Source organism: Gracilinanus agilis, chromosome 2 (genome assembly GCF_016433145.1).
Source record: "Gracilinanus agilis isolate LMUSP501 chromosome 2, AgileGrace, whole genome shotgun sequence".
Taxonomy (NCBI): Eukaryota; Metazoa; Chordata; class Mammalia; order Didelphimorphia; family Didelphidae; genus Gracilinanus; species Gracilinanus agilis.
The window spans coordinates 462,432,157-462,454,979 of NC_058131.1; the positions used below are offsets into that span (position 1 = coordinate 462,432,157).

At 38.9% G+C, this 22,823-nt stretch overlaps 1 protein-coding gene across 1 annotated transcript in view; it reads left to right on the top strand.

The window, feature by feature from the left end:
• Window positions 1–22,823, top strand: part of SPTB (spectrin beta, erythrocytic) — a 126,946-nt gene that overhangs the window by 92,765 nt on the left and 11,358 nt on the right. The window lies entirely within an intron of this gene.

The following is a 22,823-nucleotide window of genomic DNA, read 5'->3' on the forward strand; positions in this document are numbered from 1 at the left end:
AAGTAGAAAGCCAGTCTTCTCTGGCCCTGAGAGTGGGAAGTAGACCGTACTCATTCTCCCCCTCTCCCACCTTTAATGAAAGCTTTTACCACCTTTCTCAATTCCCATTCATTCTGCCAGAGTGTGCATATGGAGGCCCTGGAGACTGGGAAGGGGGTAAAGTAGAAAAATAAAGAGAAGAAAACCTCAGAGTCTCAGAGATGAAGGGGGTGAACTCTAACCCTTCTGTGATATGGAAGATGGATGGATAGTAGATATAGCAGAGGAGACAACAGAAGAGACTCAGAGATTACTAGTTAATCAAGATCTCAGGATTTCATTCAGGGGCTCTCTCTCGAGGGTGTCGTCAAGGGTCATAGTTAAGACAAAACCCAGTGGGGAGCTAAGTGGCTCAGTGAGTAGAGAGCCAGGTCTAGAGATGGGAGGTTCTGGATTTAAATGTGGCTTCAGATGCTTCCCAGCTGTGTGACCCTGGGCAAGTCACCTAACCCCCCATTGTCTAGCCCTTACTGCTCTTCTGCCTTAGAACTAATACATAGTATTGACTCTAAGACAGAAGATAAGTGTTTAAATAAACAAACAAACAAAAAAGACAAAACCCAGAAGATGAAGAAAAGGGGGCCAAGGTGGCAAGGTAAGCCAAAGACCTCAATGAAGTCTTAGTTGAGGGCAAAGTGAGGCTCTAATGGCATTTTTGTGGGGGAGGAAATGATTTCATAATGAAATCAAATGAATGTTCATCCTGCATAAAAAGGAAACCTACAAAGGGAAACAAGAAGAAATCAAGAAGATGGCTTGTGCACCACCCATCTATGCTCAGCATCCCTACCTGCATGTCACTACCTCCCCCTTCATGACCAAATCATCCCTCCAAGTGCATGTTTCTGTGGATCTCCTGGGTACAAATGAGCCAGCATGTTGTCCTTGTTTACCTCATCCTGTTTTGATTTCTGGACACTAGTGAATTTTGGGGTTAGGGGTAAGAAATTTTTAAATTTAAAATCAAACCTGGTTTCCTATGAGATATCAGATCTCACCTCAAAACTAGATTTGTTCCCTGTCTCTCTCAACACCTGATTGGGATAGTGGGAAGAACACTGTCTTAGGAGTTGGAAGATACGAGTTCTAGTTCCAGTTTAGTCACTATCTTGTTTGCAGCCTTAGGTAAGGAATTTTAACTTGTTTTGCCTCAGTGTATGCATCTGAGAAATGAGAAAGTTGTATTGGATGATCTCTCAAGATTCTTCCAGGCCCTTCTAAGTACCATTCTTAGATTAAGCCTGCACCATTTGTGTTTTCATATTCTACACACACACACACACACACACACACACACACACACACACACACACACAGTGCCTACCTGTTCTACCTTACACCTCAGTGATATCCAGAAACCTGCTCCAGCCCCACATGTTCAGCAGGGGTCCAGCAGTGTCTGAAGCAGAGTCCACCTCCGAAGCTCCCATGAAAGTTCCTTTTGCATGCGGTGATCCTTCTTCCTGACCTTTGGTGAAATGTATCCCAAACTCCCACTAACCCACGGACAGCCACGACAACAGGAGCAGAGCTGAACTATCCCAAGCTCAGCACTTGCCAAAAACATTCTGTTTTGTGTTTTGACTTCACCAAAATCTCTACCTCTTCTAAAGACGCAGGACTTGAAGCCCTCTGGCCAATGCCTTCCTCACTGCTTTCCTGCTGCCTCGTGGCTGTTCTTCCTTGTATAAATTGCGATTTGTCTGTGTGGAATTGTGTATATTGTCTGTGTGCATTATTGTGTCCCAACAAGCAGCTGTATCCATTTCATTACCCTTTGGATCTGTGTACATACATACATTTGATTTATATACACCCCTCCTGCCTCAAATCCCTTTTATCCAAGCACCTGGAATATCCTGTGTGGGGAATGGGAAGGAAGGGGAAAACATGGACTAAATGCCTCAGGGGAAAGGTGAGTATGATTAATTTTTGCAAGGCTACTTCTATAAAGCAGCAGCACTTTATCCAAATATGAATCCCAGCTTGTGGCCAAGACCCAAAAGAAACCAAGCAGCAAGTCAAATGAATGTGAGGCACAATGGCACCAGTAGAAATGGATGGTCTGTTGCTTCATCTTCCTTTTGTCTTTGTGGGGATTTAATTGGGGGTGGGGGGAGTGGTGAGGAGGACCTCAAGGGAAACAGAAAGGAGGGGGGGAAATGGCATTCTGGAGTTGGGGATTATGTAAACCAAAAAAATGAAAATTATTTTCTGCCTGTTAACCCCACTGGGACCATTTCTCCTCCCCATTAGACATAAAACCTTGGGTTTTGTTGGTTTTTTGGGTGGCTGCACTCCTGCTCATGTGTATGCTCTGTTGGTGCTTGTGGCCCTGTAGAATAGACACTCCATCTTACATTGTTTCCTATGAAAATGGTCCACCATGCATGACAAACTTCCCTGCCTTCTTTCCCTGTTATGTGAGAAGGGAGTGGGATGGAACAGAATGCAATCCAGTAAACACATCACTGTTGAGAGCCAGGGATAGGAGAGCTATCCCAGAGATTCATCAAACTGCCCATTCCTCATGCCACATACATGTTATCTTTCATAGATCTGTATATAAACATACACACCCTCTCAAAGATTAGTCTATATTGAAGTCATTAAAAATTTTAGCCCAATTTGCCTTTTTTCCAAGAACACTATTATTCACTTAATTTAATCATTCCCCTGCCAGTTTTTCTAGGATGTTCAGTCCATTTGAGAGTTAGCTCTAAAAATCAGGAATTCTTGCCTCTCTTTATGTCAAGGATCCCTTTGGCATATGGTAAAGCCTATAGACCCCATGTTGGCGAAACTATGGCACGTGTGCCAGAGGAGATTGCTCTCCTCCCACTCTCCACTGTGCCTGAGGACATTTTTCCCATCACCCACCCCTCTGCGTTGCTGTCCACTGGAAGCACTTCCTCCCTCCTCTGTCTAGGGTAAGACAGGGGCTCACATGCAGAGTGAGGGTTGAAGTTTGGACACTCAATCTCTAAAAGGTTTACCATCACTGCTATAGACCCTTCTCAGAATAGTTTGTAATCGAATAAAATAAAATACATAGGATTGCCGAAAAACCCAATTATTTTTAATATAATTATTTTTGTTAATGTTAAGTTAATGGACAAGGGATAGCGAGATGGCTCAATGGATAGAGAGTCAGATCTAGAAGCAGGAGGTCCTGGGTTCAAATTTGGCCTCAGACACTTCCTAGCTGTGTGACCTTGGACAAGTCACTTACCCCCTATTGCTTAGCCCTTATCACTTTTCTGCCTTAGAACCAATGCATAACATCGATTCTAAGACAGAAGGTAAGGGTTTAAAAAAAATTCATGGACCCCAGGTTATGTTTTTATCATTATATAAAGAAAAACAAATTTGTAATTTTTGTGTTATTTTTTGCTTATTGCATAAGGGACATTCTTTCTCTCCTTGACCTTCATGACTGGACTTGAGGGCATTCATTTAACTTCTTTCAACCTCCCTGACACTTGGCAAGCATTGTAATTGCTTCTCACCCCCTAATACCAGTCTCTCTGAGAATCAGTAGCTGGCTTGCCAAGGACTAGATCATAAGAAACCAATTGATTTTCTCTGTCTCATCGTTCATCATGAAGAACTCTGTAAGCCAATCCCTCAGGTCAGGTAATGACTTCCCCAAATTTCCAGAATAGAAACCTGCCTTGTCTCTGAACCTCCTACAAGGACAGCTTGTCCTGAACAACATGAAAGCCCATGCATCGTTTGCTGTTGATTCACTAGCACTCTCCTTAGGAATGTCCCCTTTCCGTCCCATCCCACTCCACTCCCTCTGCTTCATGAGACTCACAGGAACAATGCCTGGTACCCAGGATATGGTCCAGGTGATAGGTGAGTATTTGGGGACAGCAGAAGGAACAAGATACAGCCATGCAGAAGGCAAAACTGGAGTAAGCATGTGGGGAGAGGGGAGAGAAGTGATGATGTTGGTTTTATTATATCATATGAGGAATCAAGGACCTAGGTTCTAGTCCTGGCTTTATCACTAACTAGCTGTATGGACTTGGGTAAGTTGATTAATTTCCTTTGGTTCTTTATCTACAAATGACAATGCCAACTATAAAATAACTTCTCCTTAACTTATGAAGATGTTTGAGGAAGGGAATTTGTGAAAATATCATAAAAATAGAAACATATTGAAAAGAGAGACTAAGGAAGACCTGTACTTAATCCTAACCTTTAGTGGTATAATGTAGAAAAGTTTGTGTAGACAAAACTGGGAGAAAAGGAGATAATTATCATGGAAAGAGACCTCAGTTGAGAGTCAGGAGATCTGGGTCCCAACCTTGGCCCTACCCCTTGTTAAATGTATGACCCTGAGCAAGAAGATTTACTTTTAAGGCTCAAGTTTTCTCATTCACAAAACTTGGGACTTAATCTAGTTGAACTCTAGGACCCCACTTCAAGCTATAACACTTATGAGTTCCTGTGATTAAGAACGAAGCTATCATTCTTTCCATAGAAGAAAGCCCAGAATGATACATTCATATGCACTCTAACCTTTTATTTTGAGCTTCCTCCCTCCCACCTTCAGGGTTATATTTTCCTAAGGTGCCCAACATTAAAGAAACCTGAATTTCACTACTTTTCTCTGCTTTTCCCTTGCTAAAATAACCCTTCAGTTTCCCTACCTTTGCTGTGAAACAAGTAATGCCTGCACTAACCTGCCTCACAAGGCTGTTGTGATGAAGATAATTAACATTTGTGTAAAGGAGTTTCTGTTCCTATTTTCTATGAAAAGTAATAAGTGCCCATTTTTATTAAGGGCAGCATGGCCTCCTGGAAAAAATAATGGGTATAAAATGACAGAATTTGAGAGTCAGAAGGGACCTCAGCAGTTATTTGAGCCAAAACAAAAAAGAAATTCCATTATAACACAGCCAGCAAGTGGTAGTCCAATTTCTGCTTGATGACCTCCAAGGAAGAAGAACCCATCACCTCTCACAGAAGCCCATTCTGCTTTTGGAAAACGAATTCCTAGAAACTTTTCCCCTCTGACATCAAACCTAAATTTCCTCTTTTCACCTTCCATTCATTGTTTCTGGGTCTGCTCTTTGGAGCCAAATGGAACAAGTCTAGTTTATCCTGTATATGATAAAAAGAGTTGGTTCACCTAACAACTCTAATGTTAGCTGTGTGGCCATCCATGAGCCTTAACCTTTCAAAGGATGAGGATACCTATACTTCCTACCTCACAGGGATGCTGTGAAGATAATGAACAGTGGGCATTTTGCAAGTTTTAAAGTGTCAAATGGATATTAGCTATTATTATTTTGATGCAAAACCTAGAATTCATTTTCCTTCTCTACTTCTTATGGCTTAGCAGTAATGAAAGGCCTGTAAAATACAGGTCCTTTCTGTTTGAGTGAAGAAGGGAAAGCCACTCCCTGCAGTCTGACAGATAGAAATCATTTCTAGCAGTAACTAAGCCTTACTTTGTGAAGATTTATTAATTCAGGGGCAACACACTAAAAGCTTCAACTCCCACTCTTAATCTCTGACCCTTATCCTTGAAAGACTGGCCCTGAAAATTTAGGCTAAATGGAAAAGAAAACCTCCTAAAATATAAGAGCTATTCAAAAGTTGAATTAGGCTGTTTCAGGAAGAGGTTCTATGGGATTCCCTTCAACTGGAGGTCTTCAAGCAAAGATATGTTAGCCATGCTTTTGAGGGTATACTATAGTGTAAACTGTTTTGATTATGAATTGGAGCTGGTGACTGTTGAGGTCCCTTTCATATCTGGAATTCAGTAATTCTGTGGGTCTGGTTTGAGGACACTGGGTTCCTCATCTTCATTCTTCTCTCTCTCACAAACTGATCTTGGGTACATGATTTAGGGGCCATTTTCTTGGATGTGGTTTCAGTGAAGCAACTAGCCATTTTTAAGTATAAGCAACAGCATATCCAGGGCCCAAGAGGGAGGTAAGTTTGGAGTAATGATAGCAAACCCTGCTTCCAACAAATATTTCTTCTAATACTAGCTTCAGCTAGCTTCAGTGGTTTTCCTTTTCTTGTCAGCACTCTTGTAGTTGGCTGGAAGCTTTTAACAAGCCACTAGAACAGTATGCATTGGCAGCCTTAGATTTAAAAAAGCAACCATTGTTTCATTTTTGCCTGAACAAGCTTTTCCTCCTCTTCTCCTGGAATCACCACCTCCACCCCATTCCATGACACAGAGATGACATGAAACTCACTTGTTCATTAGAGGTAGGCATGGCAAGTAAACAATAATTTCCCTTCAAACATGGGATGGGTCTCTCCTTTCTCTGACCACTGGAGTGATTAAGTTAATGTGCATAAATGGTCCATCTGTCTACAGTTCCAGGGTGGAGTCTCATTGCTCCATATTTCCAAAATGAAAACTCTTGGACTCTTTCCTGCAGTTGTCCACTGCTATTCCCTTTTTGAAGGCATCTGACACGGTAATTGCTTTGTTTTTCTCTATATCTCCAGATTATCTTCAGGTCCTTTTTTCAAAATATCTTTTCTAGTTATGCTTTAAGACCTTCCAGGTATTGGCACAGTAGGTGAAAATAAGAATTATTCACATAGAAACCTCCAAAGTGGGATGGGGAGATGGATATCTTTGTCATGGTAGAGCATTCAAGCTGTTGCTGAATCATCTTTTTTTCTCTCTAAAATCTCTATTTTTCTAATGCTGATTGCTGTAGTTTAGTGAATCATCTTATCTACTTAACTAAGAGATCCTTGAAGTCAAGGATTATTTTCATCAGTAGCATACAATATTGACTAATATCCAGAACCCATGAGAACTGAATAATAATGCCAGTGGTGATGATGAAGCCAACTTTATAGATGATTGATTATTCTCCTAAATGGTAATCCTCTCATTACTCACCATGTGGGAAATATGCATTTCTTATTCTTCTCCCCAAGCTAAAGAGAAAGCTGGCTCTTTCTCAATTTCTTTTCACCTCAGTTATAATCTAGGTGTAGGCTTTAACTTTCTGTTTTAACAACTTCCTTCCCAGGCTCTATTTCTCATGGAAAGCTAAGTTACCAAAATGATCTTTGTCTTCTACTTTGGTCCCTAAATTCTCTCACCTCTTAACTATAATGCAAGAATCTTTCTTCACTGTCTTAAACCTTAGTCTTTAAATCATCTTTATTCCCCTATTCATTTCAGCTCCTCCCTCAGGTTGGTTTTACCCTTTGCTGCTTTCAGTTTCATCTTCTATACTACCTTCCTCAAGCTAAATTATTCCCTTTTCCTACTCTAAGTGAAACATTCTACTAACCATTTCTACCAACTACAAACCATGATGGGAATCTCTCTCCTAGTGGATAGAGATTGAGCTGAAATCCATGTTGAGCTGGGAGTCAGAAGTTCTCAGTTCTCAGAAGCTACAAGACATGACCTGCCTTTTTCAGGGATCTGAACCACTCAGGGCCATTCAGTTGCCTGTTTACATAACATTGCTTCTCACTCTCTTTTACTTCTTTCCTCATCACTGTACAAGAGGAATACTGTTCCAGGAAAGTGTGTCTTATCTAGCAGTTTGCCCTTCTTTGTACCATCATACATGTCACCTACAATATTTAGCCATGTGGATTACATACATCCCATATAAAGTTTGAGGATTTTGGGAAGGGACTGCTTTCCTCTGGTGCCTCATATCATATTCTCAGTTATGTAGAATAGTTTACTCTCTCTTACCTTAAACAGAACATAAGGCCTTCTCAACCCTCATGAATGCCAGCTATTGGTTGCCATTGACAACACTCTTGTATCCACAAACACACACTGTGTGGGATCAATCCTATTTGGAGCCACCTGCCTAGAGCCGCTCTAATCCTAGGCCCCCATCCCATTTGTTGCACTGCAGTTAAACCATTGTAGTCTGATAAGAATTGGGTTCCATTCTAGCTTTATCCACTGACTACGAGTTGATCTTGATTGTAAATGACTAAAGCAATCAGCTTTAGTGATCATCTGTAAAATAGAGAGTTGAATTAGATGATAAACCACCAACTTTTAAACAAGAATGGATATTCTCTAATGTCTTAATGTATCTAATTAGGAAATGTCCATTCTTGTACTAAAGGTTGGTGGTTCTATGATGACTTTTAGGTTCCCATCTTTTCAAGTTTTGCTACTTTCAGCTTATCTTCTATTATCTTCCTTCTCACCAACCTTATTCTTAGTGCCTGAGCTTAGAGCCTGAGCTCATTGCTGAGAGAAAAGCCAAATTCTCAGGGTTTTTTCTGATCTGCTTGATTCTCTGGGAGTCACCCCAAGTCTGCAGCCAATTCCAGGCACTTGAACACTGATGAGCAGGTGTATGTAATAGCTGTTATTTTACAAGACCCCTATGTTCTGTCTTTGCCTACATGCACCATTGCTTCTCACTCTCTTTTACGTCTTTCCTCATCATCGTACAATAGGAATACTGTACCACCCCTCCAGGAAAGTCTGGAGTAAGACAACACGAACTTGGCAAGCTTATCAGTATTCCCCATGCAATCAGAAGAATGCTGGATTTGAAGTCATCGGACTTGGTTTCAAATATTGACTTTGTTTGACCTTGAACAAGTCATCTAACTACTTTAGACAATAGTGTTTTATCTGGGAAAAAAAAGATGGTTGGACTAGATTATCATTAAATTTCCTTTCTATCTTCCTATAATCCTGTCTTCTATAGGGATATATATATATATAAAGTGGTATCTTCTCTATTCAGCTTAATCCCCATTATGATCCCTACAGTTTTCTGCTATATGGCTTCATGACCATCCCTGCTAATTCATCTCTTCAGATTGCTCCTCCAGTCTCACTCTCCTCTCACCCTTTATGGACATCTTCAATTCAGATTTTTCTGCTCTAAACATGGGAATATGCTCCATTTCTGTTGCTTTTTGTAGTCAAGCCAGTCACAAGAGAAAAACAGCATTGTTTTATGGGGAAATTGCTGCATCTAAACTCAGAAAGCCTTGTTCAAAAATCATCTGTAATAGTTATTAAATGTGTGATAACTGTGGGCAAATAACTTTTCTGAGCCTGGTTGATCATCTATGAAAATGGGATAATGTACTTACCTAACTCATAGTTATGAAGAAAAGTTTTAAATCAACCTGGAATACTGTTGTCTCTTGTGTGTTTTCTATTGATATAATGTATTACAATCAAGAAACCAGAGTGCCTGGTAGGCTAAAATTTTTCTTCAGCTCCCTCTCTTTACATTGGGTCACCTCATGCTGGTCCAGCTATAGTGTAGGTTTTTTGTTTGCCTGTTTCTGGATCTTTTTACTTTACAGCAAATTTTCACCAAAATCCCAATATTAAATGGCTATATATGATTTACAAGAGCACCAGGTAAATAATTACTGTTTCCCCTGTGTGTCTCTCAGTTCTTTCTTAAGAGAATATGAGACAATTCATTTACTCTTTTGGTGATGCAGTGGGTAGAGAGTAGGGCTTAGAGTAAGGAAGACTTATTTTTCTGAGTTCAAATCTAGCCTCAGACACTTATAGAATGTATGACCCTAGGCAAACCACTTAACCCAGTTTGTTCCTCATTTACAAAATGAGCTGGAGAAGGAAACATCCGACCCCCCCAGTATCTTTGCCAAGAAAACCCCAAATGGAGTCATAAAGAGTCAGACACAACTGAAAAACAACTTATTTACCTTAGAGCAGGGGTCGGCAACCTTTTTGGCCGTGAGAGCAATAAACGCCACATTTTTTAAAATGTAATTTCGTGAGAGCCGTACAGTGCTCACAGTGCGCGCTCCTGTAACAGCGCCTGAAAAAAAATTGACTTTATGGGTCCTGAAGAAAGAGCCATATCTGGCCCTCAAAAGAGCCAGATATGTCTCGAGAGCCATACGTTGCCAACCCCTGCCTTAGAGCATGAGGAAAATGCCCAGATGCCCTCTGAAGTCAACCCTGTTGCCCTTATCCTTAAGCCATAGGGTTAGATGTACCATGATACTAAACAATCTACACATAAAGGCAAGAATGGCTTCAGGACTAATTCAGCAATAATTCTATCCTCTCTTATTAGTAGTTTAGAGCATAATGCTAAGGTGGCCAAGGATATAGAGGTTTGCTCACTTGGATGTGTCATTACCTTTCTTTATTCTGTGACTACAGACCACCCTTATCCCAGCCAGTTGTCTGATCATCATGGTAGATAGCTGAATTGGAATCAGGACATCTGGAATCAAGTTGAGGGGAAATCTCTACCTAGCTACCTGTGTGACCTTAGCCAAATAACTTAATCTTCCTCTGGCTTCATTTTTCTTGGCTATGACTCTAGCTTGTTTCCTCTTTGCCATTTTCACCTTAACTAAATACTAGATGCATGAATACTCAACTTTGAACAGGTGAATAATTATTCACCAGTTAATGAGTAGCTCATTGATTTGCTAGGTTTAGTTGAAGTGGATGTTGAATGTAAAGATAGTGTTTAATGGAGAGTAGGAGGTCTATAAAGTGTAAAAGATGCTTTGATGGATTTGAGAGAGCTCCCTTATGAGATTATCTTTTATCCATATAGTTGGAAACCCACCCAAGCCTTCTCATCTTGTGTATCCTGGTTTTCCCATAAATCCTCCATAATAAATACACAAAACAAATGGCAAAAATATGTAGCAAGACAGATAAATTATGCAAATTACACAGTATTTATTCATCTGTATATATGTTTTATCCCTTCCCTCTGAATTTGACATCCTTGAGGGTGTCTAGTTTCATTTTTTTCATCCTTATATCCACAGGTTTAGCCCAGTGCTTTAGGTACTTAATAACCACTAGATGATTGAAATGAATAAATAACCAAGCCATTGTGCTAGAGGCTTTGTTGAAGTCTTTTAACTAGTGCATCATGAAGGCTGTCCATCTCTATTCCTCACTCTTTGTGGTCAGTTTATCTCTGTTTTCTAATCAGCCTTTTTCTTTTTGTCTCTTTCATCACTTCCTGGGCACACTTCTCCATTATTCATATGCTACAAACGCTTTTCATTCTGCATTCATCTTTTCATTGACCTTGGGATCATTGCAATTTTGAGTCTTTGGAGGCTCTGGTCTTCTGAGATTTTCAGTCATCTCTGGAGAATATAGGAAATTTTTAAGTATGGAATTTTGTTTCATGGAGCCATTTGGAATCATAGAAATAATGTTGTCTTTGACAGTACTCAGTAAAAATCCCTTGTAAATTCATAAAAATTTGCAGGCTCTTTTATTGACTTACACTAAATCTGTGACTGCTGGGTTAGCTTTTATTTTTTTTTTTTACCCTTAACCGTTACTTAGGCACACCACATGGTCTTGGACTCCTCTTTCCTTCACTCCCATATCCAATCTATTATCCAGTCTTAAAGATTCTACCTACATAATAATACTTCATATATCACTTTCTTCTTCTTTTCCTCCTTCAAAAAAAACAACCACCTCCCTTGCCTTCCATCTTAGAATCAATACTAAGTATCAGTTCTAGGGCAGAAGAGTGGTAAGGGCTAGGCAATGGGGGTTAAGTGACTTGTCCAGGTCACATAGCTTGGGAGTGTCTAGGGCCATATTTGAACCCACGGCCTCAAGGCTGCTGAGCCTATTCATATCACCCTTTACTTCAACTTCCATTCTATAAATATTTATTCAGCATCAACCTACCAGCTCTCTACAATTCTAAGGCTAGAGAGCAGGGAATACAAAGATGAAAAACAGATTAGTTCCTGCTCTCAAAATACTGATAACATATTGTGGGATAGAATAGAAGATATGATGGGTACATGGAGAAGTATAAAACAGGGTAGAATGTAATAGGGGAAAGAGAGAGACATTCCAAGTGGTTTAGAAAAGTATGAGGAAGGAGATCAGAGAAGGGTTCAAGGAAGAGGTCACACTTGGTCTTCACCTCAAAGGAAGAGAATTTCATAAAGCAGAGCTTAAGAAATGGGGAATGTATTCCATACCTTGGACCTAGGCTTGTCTTTGCTTCTTTCTCTGACTTCCTGGGGAATTTTTCAGGCACTTAACTTGGTTACTTATACAAATCTCCCCTATGAGTACTTCAAAGAGAAGCAAAAACAAAAATAGTCCAAAGAAAGATCCTTCCCCTCTTCACCCAACACCCCCAACTTCAACACTTTGAATATATGCTACACATCTTAGGCATCCCTCCTAGCTTGCATCTTCTCTATCCCTCTTTCCCAGTGAGCATGTTAAAGTGGTCACTTCAGCCAAGAAGTAGAATGGCAGTAGTATATAGAGAGCTGGCCTCAGAAATGGAAATGAACTCACATCCCACTTCTGCTGGGTACTGGCTTTGAGATCCTAGGCAAGTCAGTTAACCTCTCACCAACCAGACAACTCCAAGACAATAAGTTACAGAAAAGGTGCCAAATACAAAGGGAGTTTCCTCCACTGGAAGTTTTGTATATTAGGTCCAGTCACTAATCTACACTGGCTAAACCCTTGTCAAGACCCCCCCCCCAAAAAGAGATGGAGCTAAAAATTCCTGAGGAACCCTTTTAAGTGTCCTCAGTTTTGTTTTTTATTAGAAGAGAAGGTCTTAGAGTTGGAAAAGTGGGAGAAGAAGCTGTGTGCTTGAAGACATAAGAGGACCAGGGCTTGATCTCCGTAAGGATAAAGAATATTTCATGGGATTGCTACCACTAATCTTCCTTATAAGTATACCATGGTTCACTTGGTTTCTTGATAGGTGCTATAAAAGGGAAGACACTTTCCCCTTCTCAGTGTCCTTTGCTCCTCCCTTCCAAAAAGAAACCACCAATTTCTTTGTCTGCTCCCCAAGCACAAAGATGAACAAGGAGTCTCAGTCAACATCTGAAGGAGGTAACACCACCCCAAAAATTAAATATTCCTGACCTTTGGCAGCACCCTGTTGCTGACACCCCATAAACTCATCATCACTAATGTTCTTACTTGAGCTCATTCTCAAGTCTTATTTAGCTTTGCCCCAGAACAGAGTTCATTTAAACAATGCTTTCATCTCAGTACTTGTGCAGCTTGGAAGAAATTATTGTATATGTCTTTGGAATGGTGAAGGACCCAACCCTGTCCCCTGCCCAACCACCCCCCCACATACACACACCCAGTCTATCCTTCAGCTGTCAGCCTAGATTCTGTGGCCAAAACCACATTGCCCATTTCTCCTGCACTAACCTGCCAGAGAGTGATGACTGGGAACCTATACTGAGTGGGGCAGGGCAGGTAAAGAAAGATATTTAGGTACTGAGCATTGGAAGACAGTCTTGGAGTAGAAAATGCTTATTTTTAGGTGAAAGGGCAGAAGGTTTAGAGAGGAGGAGAATGGCTTTGTCTAGAAGAAAGAGAACAAAAAAGAAGGTTTAAATTTTTTGGTGCCATTAGTCATAGAATCTTGTTCTGTCGTCACTACCAAAGGATTAAAAAAAAAAAGAAGAACATACTTGCCTTAGATCTGTATTTATTATCTTTCCCTCTGTTCTTTTTCTTAGCATGTCTCTTTCTCCCACTCTGACTTCTGTAATCCAGAACACAAAATTGATTTAAGGGCACAGTTGTTCTTTTTAAGGCAGCTTAAGAGAATCTAAGACTATAAACTACAATTGAGATAAACTTCAGGTTCATTATTTCCTTACTAGATGAACTGAGAATGTCCTTTTCACAATCATCACTCCCCTTTCCTAGTCTGCAGGCAACTTGTTTGGAACTCTGAACTTAGAGAGAGGATTGTCCCTGTTGTTTCACACCTACCCTTTTTATCTTGCTATCTCTTTCCCCTAGACCTAAATTGGATTTTCTTCAAACAATCCTAAATCTGTGGAGAAATAAGGTTCTCTATCTCTTTCTCAAAACCCTTACCTTCTATCTTAGAATAAATACTAAGTATTGGTTCCAAGGTAAAAGAGCAGAAAGGGCTAGGCAATTGGGATAAAGTGACTTGTCTGGGTGGGTGGAGTCACCTAACTAGAAAGTATCTGAGGCCAGATTTGAACCCAGGACCTCCAGTCTCCAGGCATGGCTCTCTATCCACTTCACCACCTAGATGCTTCAAAATATGGCACCATAGGTACATTTCTTTTGGATGCAAATTAAAACTTATATCATGGAATCCATATCAACTGCCAGTGGTCTTTCCTTGAATGGGGTCAGCCATACTCTTAAAACTTTTCTCATTTTCGGCAAAGCTTCATATGCTATCCTTTTGGTCAAGATGAGAATATATGCTTTAAATGATAATACAGTTATGTGAATTCAACACTAGTTAAACAAATGTTCTAAAGAACAGGAATTAATAGATTGATGCCTCTCTGGATGTAGATCTATATGGAGACTTCAAGCTTCAGTCTCTGATCCTGTGCTGTGCAACATCTTTATTCATTTCACCTGCAAATGCACTGATGGCATAATTATCAAATTTACATATGAAAAAGCCAGCGAAATTAACTAATACATTGGGTAACAGAGCCAAGATCCAAAAATATCTCAGCAGATTCAAATGATAGGCTGAAGCTAGTAAGGTGAATTAAACAGGAATCAATGTGAAGTCTTATATTTGGGTACAAGCAAATACAAAAGCTTATTTGAAAAAAGTGGCTCAATGGATTGAGAGCCAGGCCTAGAGACAGGAGATCCTGGGTTCAAATGTGGCCTCAGACAATTTCCTAGCTGGGCGAGTCACTTACCCTCCTTGTGTAGCCCTTATTGCTTTTCTGCCTTGAAACCAATACACACAGTATTGATTCTAAGATTGAAGGTATGAGTTTTAAAAAATAAAAAAGATCAAGGTGTTTTAGTGGACTGTAGATTTAATATGGGTCAACAGAGTGATGTGGTAATCCAAAACAGCCCTAGACTAATTCCATCATAGAATATGTTAATATAGAGGCATAGTGTCCAGAATAAAGTGTTTGTGTCCCCAGCTTCTAGAGGGGTTTGCACACAGGTATTTAATAAATATTCATTGCTGAATAGGCTTGCTCACTCTGGCAAAATCTGCGTTGTTTTCAGTTCTGGGCACCATATTGAAGGAAGGATACTGACAAACTAGGACACATCTAGAGGGAAACTAGGAGGATGAGGGATTGTAAACTAGAGACTATCTGAGAATATAAAGAGGGCTGTTGATCAAACACAGGATAGCTGGCCTGGAAAAGCAAAGGCTTAGGTGACACACAAGAACTGTCTTCAAGTGCTTAAAGATCTGGCGTGTGGAAGAAAGGTTTCACTTGCATTGCTTTCTGATCTAGAGGGCAGAAACAGGGTTCTATTTTGTCAATTAGATTATGAATGGGCAGAGACCTCCTTTGCCTCTTTTTGTATCCCTAGTGCTGCCTAGCTCATCATTCAGTAGAGAACTCTGGTGGTGAATGTTTCTGAACTTCATTTTTCTAAAAACTCTTACCTTCTATCTTAGAATCAATACTAAGTATCTGTTCTAAGGCAGAAGAACAGTAAAGGCTAGGTGGGGTTAAGTGACTTCCCCAGTGTCACATAAATAGGAAGTGACTGAGGCCAGATTTGAACCCAGGTCTTCCAGACTCCAGCCACTGAGCCACCTAGCTGCCCCTGTATTGGGGTTTTCTTGGCAAAGATATTGTAATGGTTTGCCATTTCCTTCTCCAGTGTGTCCCCATTTTAAAGATGAGGAACTAAGACACATAGATATTAAGCTGGTTAAGTGACTTGCTCAGGATCACACAATGAGCAAGTGTTTGAGGCCAGATTTGAACTCTGGGCCTGATATGACTCTGGGCCCTGGTGATCTAGCTGTTTTGCCAGGCCTATAGTAAGTGCTATATAAATCTTAGCTTTAAAAAAACATTACTATGTGCCAGGCATAAACTATGCATTGAGGGCTCAAAAACTAAGACAAAAACATGGTCCCTACCCTCAATAAGTTCACATTCTAATGGACAAAATGTAAATAACTATATTACACATAAGACATAAACAGTCTAAATGGAAGGTAATCTAGATGGAGGGCAATTTGGTGGCACAATAGATAGAGTGCCTGACCTGAAGTCAGGAAGACTTACTTCATGAGTTCAAATCTGGCCTCAGACATTTACTAGCTGTCTGACCTTAGGCAAGACACCTAATTTCTTCAATTTCCTCATCTATAAAATGGGCTGGAGAAGGAACTGGCAAACCACTCCAACATCATTGCCAAGAAAATTCCAAACAGGGTCATAGAGAATCAGATACATCTGAAAAATGACTGAACAACAAATCTCAGAGAGAAAGGAGGGAACCAAGAAAGGTCTCTTGTAGAAAGGTGGGATTTGAGTTAAGGATATCAGGGAAGTCAGAGGTCAAGAGGGAAAGAATTCTAGGCATGCCAGACAGCCTATGAAAAAGACCTTGTTGGGAAATAGAGGGTTGTGTATGAATAACAGCTAGAAGGCCTATATAGTAAAGAGGAGAGTGAAGGGTTAAAAAGAATGGAAATGTGGGAAGAAAGTTGTAAAGGGATCTAAAAACCAAACAGAACATTTTTTATTTGATCCTTGTAATGAGGAGCCACTGGAGTTTTTGAGTAGGGGAATAAAATGGTCAAACCTTTACTTTAGTGAGGGATCTTGTGATTCATTTTTAAAATTAGTTAGAAATTTAAAAAAAAAACAAGAAAGCATATTTTCATTTGGTGGGATGTGTAGGGCTAGGAAAAAGCATGAAGAATACAATGTCATTTTGAACATTTACTAATCTTATACTCCACACTGTGCTAATAATTGAAAGAAAAAGAAATGAAGGTGGCATGATCTCTATCCCAATGATCCTCACAATCCAGTAGGGGAGATAAGTCAGGGACACAAAGAATGATCATAAAAATGGAATATTATGTGTTTGTAATAAGTCCTAGAAGAATACAGAGAGTGAGAAGAATGCTTCTGTCTCGGATTCTAAGAAGGGACACCACATGTAGATAATTTTATCCATAAAAGATATAGATGGCGTAAATGGAAAATAATCTTAAGAGGGAAAACATCAACAATTGGGGAGGCATGGAAATTCCTCCTTCAAAAGGTGGAATTAGAGCTGAGTCTTGAAGAAAGCCAGAGAAGTCAGTAGGGAGAAAAGGAAGGAGAACATTCCAGGCATGAGGGTCAAGCAATGGAAAAAAAAAAGAGAGAGAGAAGATGGAGTTTGGGGTTTCAAGAACAGTAAATAGGCCATTTTTTCTGCATCAGAGAACATATGGAGGTAAGTAAAATGTAAGAAGACTGGAAATATAGAAAGAGGCCAAGTTGTGAAAGGCTTTAAATGACAAATATATTTTATTTGATCCTGGAGTTAAAAGGTAACCATTGCTCCCCATTTAAGGGTGGGAAGGAATACCATAATCATATCAGTGCTTTAATCAATTTGATGATTGGTGAATGGATTGGAGAGACTTGAAACCATGGGACTACTAGAAGGTTATTATAATAGTCTTCAAGTGATGGGAGGCTGCACTAGGGGAGCAGCTATGTGAGAGGAGAGAAGAGGATATATATATATGAAAAATGTGGCAAAGATAGAAATTACAAGACTTGGCAATGGATTGGGTATGTGGATATGTCAGGTTTGAGATGCTTTGGGGACTTCCAATTTGAGATATGATGTTGAGACTAGAGCTCAAGAGAAAGATTAGGGTTAGTTATATAAATTAGAGTACCATTTTCATAGAAATGATAGTTGAACCCTGGAAGCTGATAAGATTAAGTATTGTGGGAGCCCAGTTCAGAGCTTTGAGGAACAACCATGGTCATCTCCAGCTCTTGGAACCTTTCCTCCTTCCTCACGCTGTTCTCCTTCTAACTACTTTGTATTTTATACAGGGTGTCCCAAAAGTATTGGTTTTTTATTAATATTATATTTATCATTACATAGAAACAATAATTGTATTTATTAATTAATAAATTAGCCAATGCTAATAAGTTAATAACATCTATTAATATTAATAACAAATATTACTGAGCATTTACTTATCTTTGTAAATGTTGTTTTCCCACAATAGAATATAAGCTTTGTGAGGGCAAGGGCTGTCTTTGTCTTCACAGAGCTTAGCACTCTGTCTGGAACACATAGACTTATTGAATTAAACAGTGCATTCTGACTTTTAGTTATCATCACTTTCCTTTTATGAATCTTTTAGTAGTATTAGAATTTTGGCTATGAATCGTATATTTTATATATGTATATATATTTATATGTGTGGGTATACCATATATAAAAATATATATCATATAAATTGAGTTAAGATCACCATTTTAAGGAATCCACTTTCTTCCTCCTTTTTTCAAAAATTGGGATGATATTTGCCTGTCTCTAGTCCTACATCTTTTCTAATTTCTTGAAAATTTGAAAGATCACTCAGTATCTCAGCAATCACATCTGCCAGTCTTTCAATATCCTATGTTGTTTAACTGGGCCTGGTTACATTAGCTCAGTAGGAGAAGCTAGGTACCCTAACCATTTCCTTACTTATGTTAGATTTTAATTCTTAGTCATTTTTGTCTTGTCCTCACAGTACAAAGATTTCATTCTTGGCAGGAAAAAAATGCAAAATGAATCCAGAATCCAGTAGTTCTTCCATCTTTCTGTTTTCTGTTACTTTTGTCCCTACCTTCTCCTTCATTATCTGATCCTCTTTTTTCCCTTAACATAAGTTTTAAAATATCCCTTTTGCTATTCTTGGCATTTGTCAGCTTTGGCTCATTCTGGGCTTAGCACTTCTCCAACTGATTTTACATAATGGTGCCATTCTTTGATGTCTCACTTCCCTCTCTCCAAGTGGGACGATGAATTCATTGTGCATCCATGCAAGACTCCTTAGGCTGCATTCTTTAATGGAATAATTTCTGTTTGCATCTTTAGAATTTTGTTCTTAAAACTATCCAGTCAAAACAGAAAACCGAGGGGAAATCTTTACAGCAAATGATTCTGATAAAGATCTCACTTTTCAAATATATACAGAACTGAGCCAGAATTATGAGAATAGAAGTCATTCCCCAAAGGATATGAACAGGCAGTTTTCAGATGTAGATATCAAAACTGTCTATAGTCATAAAAAATGCTCCTAATCACTTTAAAAAACCCTTGCCTTTTGTCTTAGTATCAATCTTAAGACAGAAGGGCAGCAAGGAGCAGGCAATCAGGGACTACATTATTTACCCAGGGTCACACAGCTAGAAAGTGTCTGAGGCCAGGTTTGTATCTAGGTCTGGCATCCTATCCAGTGTACTACCTAGCTGTCCCTCCAAATCACTATTGATTAGAGAAATGCAAATTAAAACAACTCTGAGGCACCCTTCACTTGTCAGTGAAGTGGCTAATATGACAGAAAAGAAAAATAATAAATGTTGGAGAGAATATGGGAAAACTGGAACACTAATGCAATGTTAGTGGGGTTGAGAACTGATCCAACCATTCTGGAGAATAATTTGGAACTCTGCCCAAAGAACTTTAAAATGATGCATACCTTTCGATATAGCAATATCACTACTAAGTCTATACTCCAAAGAGATTTTTTAAAAAGGGGGGCCTAATTATGCAAAATATTTATAGCAGTGTTTTATGTGGTGGCAAAGAATTGGAAATTATGGGGATGTCCATCAATTGGTGAATGGCTAAACAAATTGTGGGATATGATTGTGGAATACTCTTGTGCTATAAGAAATGATAAACAGGTTAATTTCAGAGCAACTTGGACAGGCTTACCTGAACTGATGCAGAGTGAAGTGAGCAGAACCAGGAGACCATTGTACAAAGTACAGCAATATTGTACATTGATCGACTGTGAATGACTTAGCTATTCTTAGAAATACAATGATCTGGAATGATTCTGAAGGACTTATGAAAAAAGCTTCCACCTCCAAAGAAACAACTGATGAAATCTGGATACAGATTTAAGCATACTATATTTCACTTTATCTTCTTCATTTTTTTACTGTTTTCTTCCACAAAATGTTGAATATGGAAATGTGTTTTGCATGATATCACATATCTAACCTATATTAAGTTGCTTACCATCTCAAGGTTGGGGAAGGAAAGGAAAGGATTTGGAACTTATAATTTTAAAAAACTAATGTTAAAAAGTTTTGTATGTAATTGGGAAAAAAAGAAAATATTGGAATATTTTTTTAAAACTATCTCATCCCTTTGGGCTGACATATCCTGTATAATTTTAGATTATGGGATCCTTCCTCCTCACTATATTTTCTTTGAATACCATTCTCTCAAAATCTAGGGTGTGAGAGAAGTTATGCTTGACTTTCTCTAACTATCATAGACTCACAAATGAAATGGTCACTTTCTTCCAAAGGTCCCATCATTAGTCCGTTGACAGCCAGTTCTTCTTTATTTCATATTCCCTTTTGTGCACTTGCTAGTCAAACCAAAGCAATAATTATTTGCACTCTGTGCTTGACCTTCAGTCCCCCACTAGCAAGCTTTTACACAACTGATTCTGTGTCTGAAAAGTGCTCCCTTCTTACCTCCATCTCCTAGAATCTATAAGATTTTTGTTTTTGTTTTTTTAATTCAGCCAACGTGGGCAGTTAGGTGACTCCAAAAATAGAGAGCCAGACCTGGAGACAGGAGGTCCTGGGTTAAAAGTCTGGCCTCAGATACTACCTTTGCGACCCTTAATGCTGCTTACCTCAGTTTCCTCTTCTATAAAATGAGCTGGAGAAGGAAATGGAAAACCACTCTAATCTCTTTGCTAAGAAAACCCCAAATAGGGTCATAAAGAATTGGATATGACTGAGACTGAATGGCAACAACCACATGCACCTTGGCTAAGGTTCAGATTTGACCTGGGTTCAGATCTGGTCTCAGATATGTCCTGCCTTTATGACACTTAAGCCCCATTGCCTAGCCCTTACTGCTCTTCTGTTTTGGAATTGATACTTAGCATTGATTCTAAGAAAGAAGGTAAGAGTTATTTAAAAAAAAAAAAAAAAAAAAAAAAGGAGAAAGATGAAAAGGTAGGAGTAGGAGAAGTATACCCGATAGGGAAGCGAGGTTTCAGAATGAAGACATCTTCAGGTTGATAGAGTCAAAATCAAGTCCAAGATAGCATTTTACCTCATCATTTTATCCACCTTATTAAGACAAATCAAGAACTTATCACCTGTTTTACTTTCAGTGAGAGAGAACTCTATTCAGTAAACATTTATTTTTTACCATGTTCCAGGCACCATCTTAAGTGCTGGCAAAACAAGGAAAGGCAAATGACAGTCATCCCTACCCTCCAAGAATTTACCACCTAATAGAGGACACACCATGTAAACAATCATTCCCAGGCAAGAAGAGAGAGAGAGAGAGAGAGAGACAGAGAGACAGAGAGACAGAGAGACAGAGAGACAGAGAGACAGAGAGACAGAGAGACAGAGAAAGAGAGAGAGAGAGAGAGAGATCATCAGTAGAAGGAAGGAACTATAATTTTTTATTTTTAAAATTATATATTTATTATTTCTCAACTATAATTTAAATTTTTTTTAACATTAATTTTTAAAATTTTGAGTTTTGTATTCTTTATCCTGTTCCTCCCCCACCATTAAGAAGGCAGACAATGTGGTATCAATTATACACGTGAAGTTATTTAAAATATTTCCATATCAACTATGTTGCAAAAAAAAGAGTAGTAAAAAAAATAAGTAAAGTGAAAAAAAATGTTTAAGAGTTCATCAGCTCTCTCCATGGAGGTGGATGCCATTTTTCATCATGAGTTCTTTGGTATTATCTTGTTCATTGTCGTGAGCAGAGTTCATTGTCTTTCACTGGTGATTATCATTCCAATTTTGTCATTGTGTACAACATTCTAGTTCTGTTCACTTCGCTCTACATCAATTCAAATAAGTAGAAGGCTTTAGAATTAAAGGGGATCAGAAAAAACTTACTGTAGAGGAACTAGGAGTTCCAACATATAGTTTAATTCCCTATTTACTTCTACATTATTTCTCTGTGGCACGTTTGTGATCTCTGTCCTGAATACATTATTGACTTCTTCCTTCTGACCTGGTAGGAAGTATCATTTTCCCACCACACTATCATTTGTTTCACCTTCCAAATATCTTCATCATACTTCTTCCCTCTGGTCTTGAGCACTTCTGAAAAAAATTATATATTCTGCCTATACAATGCCAGTTCACTGCCCCTAATGTGCCCCAGCACTTAGTGCAGTGCCTAGCGCATAGTAGCCAATTAATAAATGTTTTCTGATTGTGAGAAGCTGCTGCTTTCTCAAAGGATAAACCTCTTTCCTTGATACCTGTTACTTAGCTACAAAACTTCATTGATCTTCCTTTTTCCCGTCTTTCTTTGTGTCACATTCTTCTCACAAACTTCCTCTCACAGATTAGAATCTTTCCTTTCTTATCAGATATTTTTCTTCTTTCATTTCAATCTGAAGCATTTCTCCCATTCTCTCTAGGAACGCTTCCTCTTCTCTGACAACTTAAATAATAGAAAAACATTCTTCCAGATCTTTTCTGGAAGAAAAATATTTTTTTTTCTTTCTAGAAAGAAGATTCCTAATAGCCTTCATTTCATTCAGTTGTTTATATTATTTGTCATGGAACGTAAGGCAAGGACACAGAATATCAAGGAAAGTTATTATGTTTTTTCTAAGAATGTGGGAGGACCAAGCATGTGTATAGGATGAAATTGAAGACTGTGAAACTGAAGATATCAGAAAGAAGGAATGTTCAGTGAGTAAGATCTTGTAGGAATGGGGACATGATGGAATCAAGAATGAAATGGTTAGAATTAACAGGGAAGAAAACTATCAGTTATCTCT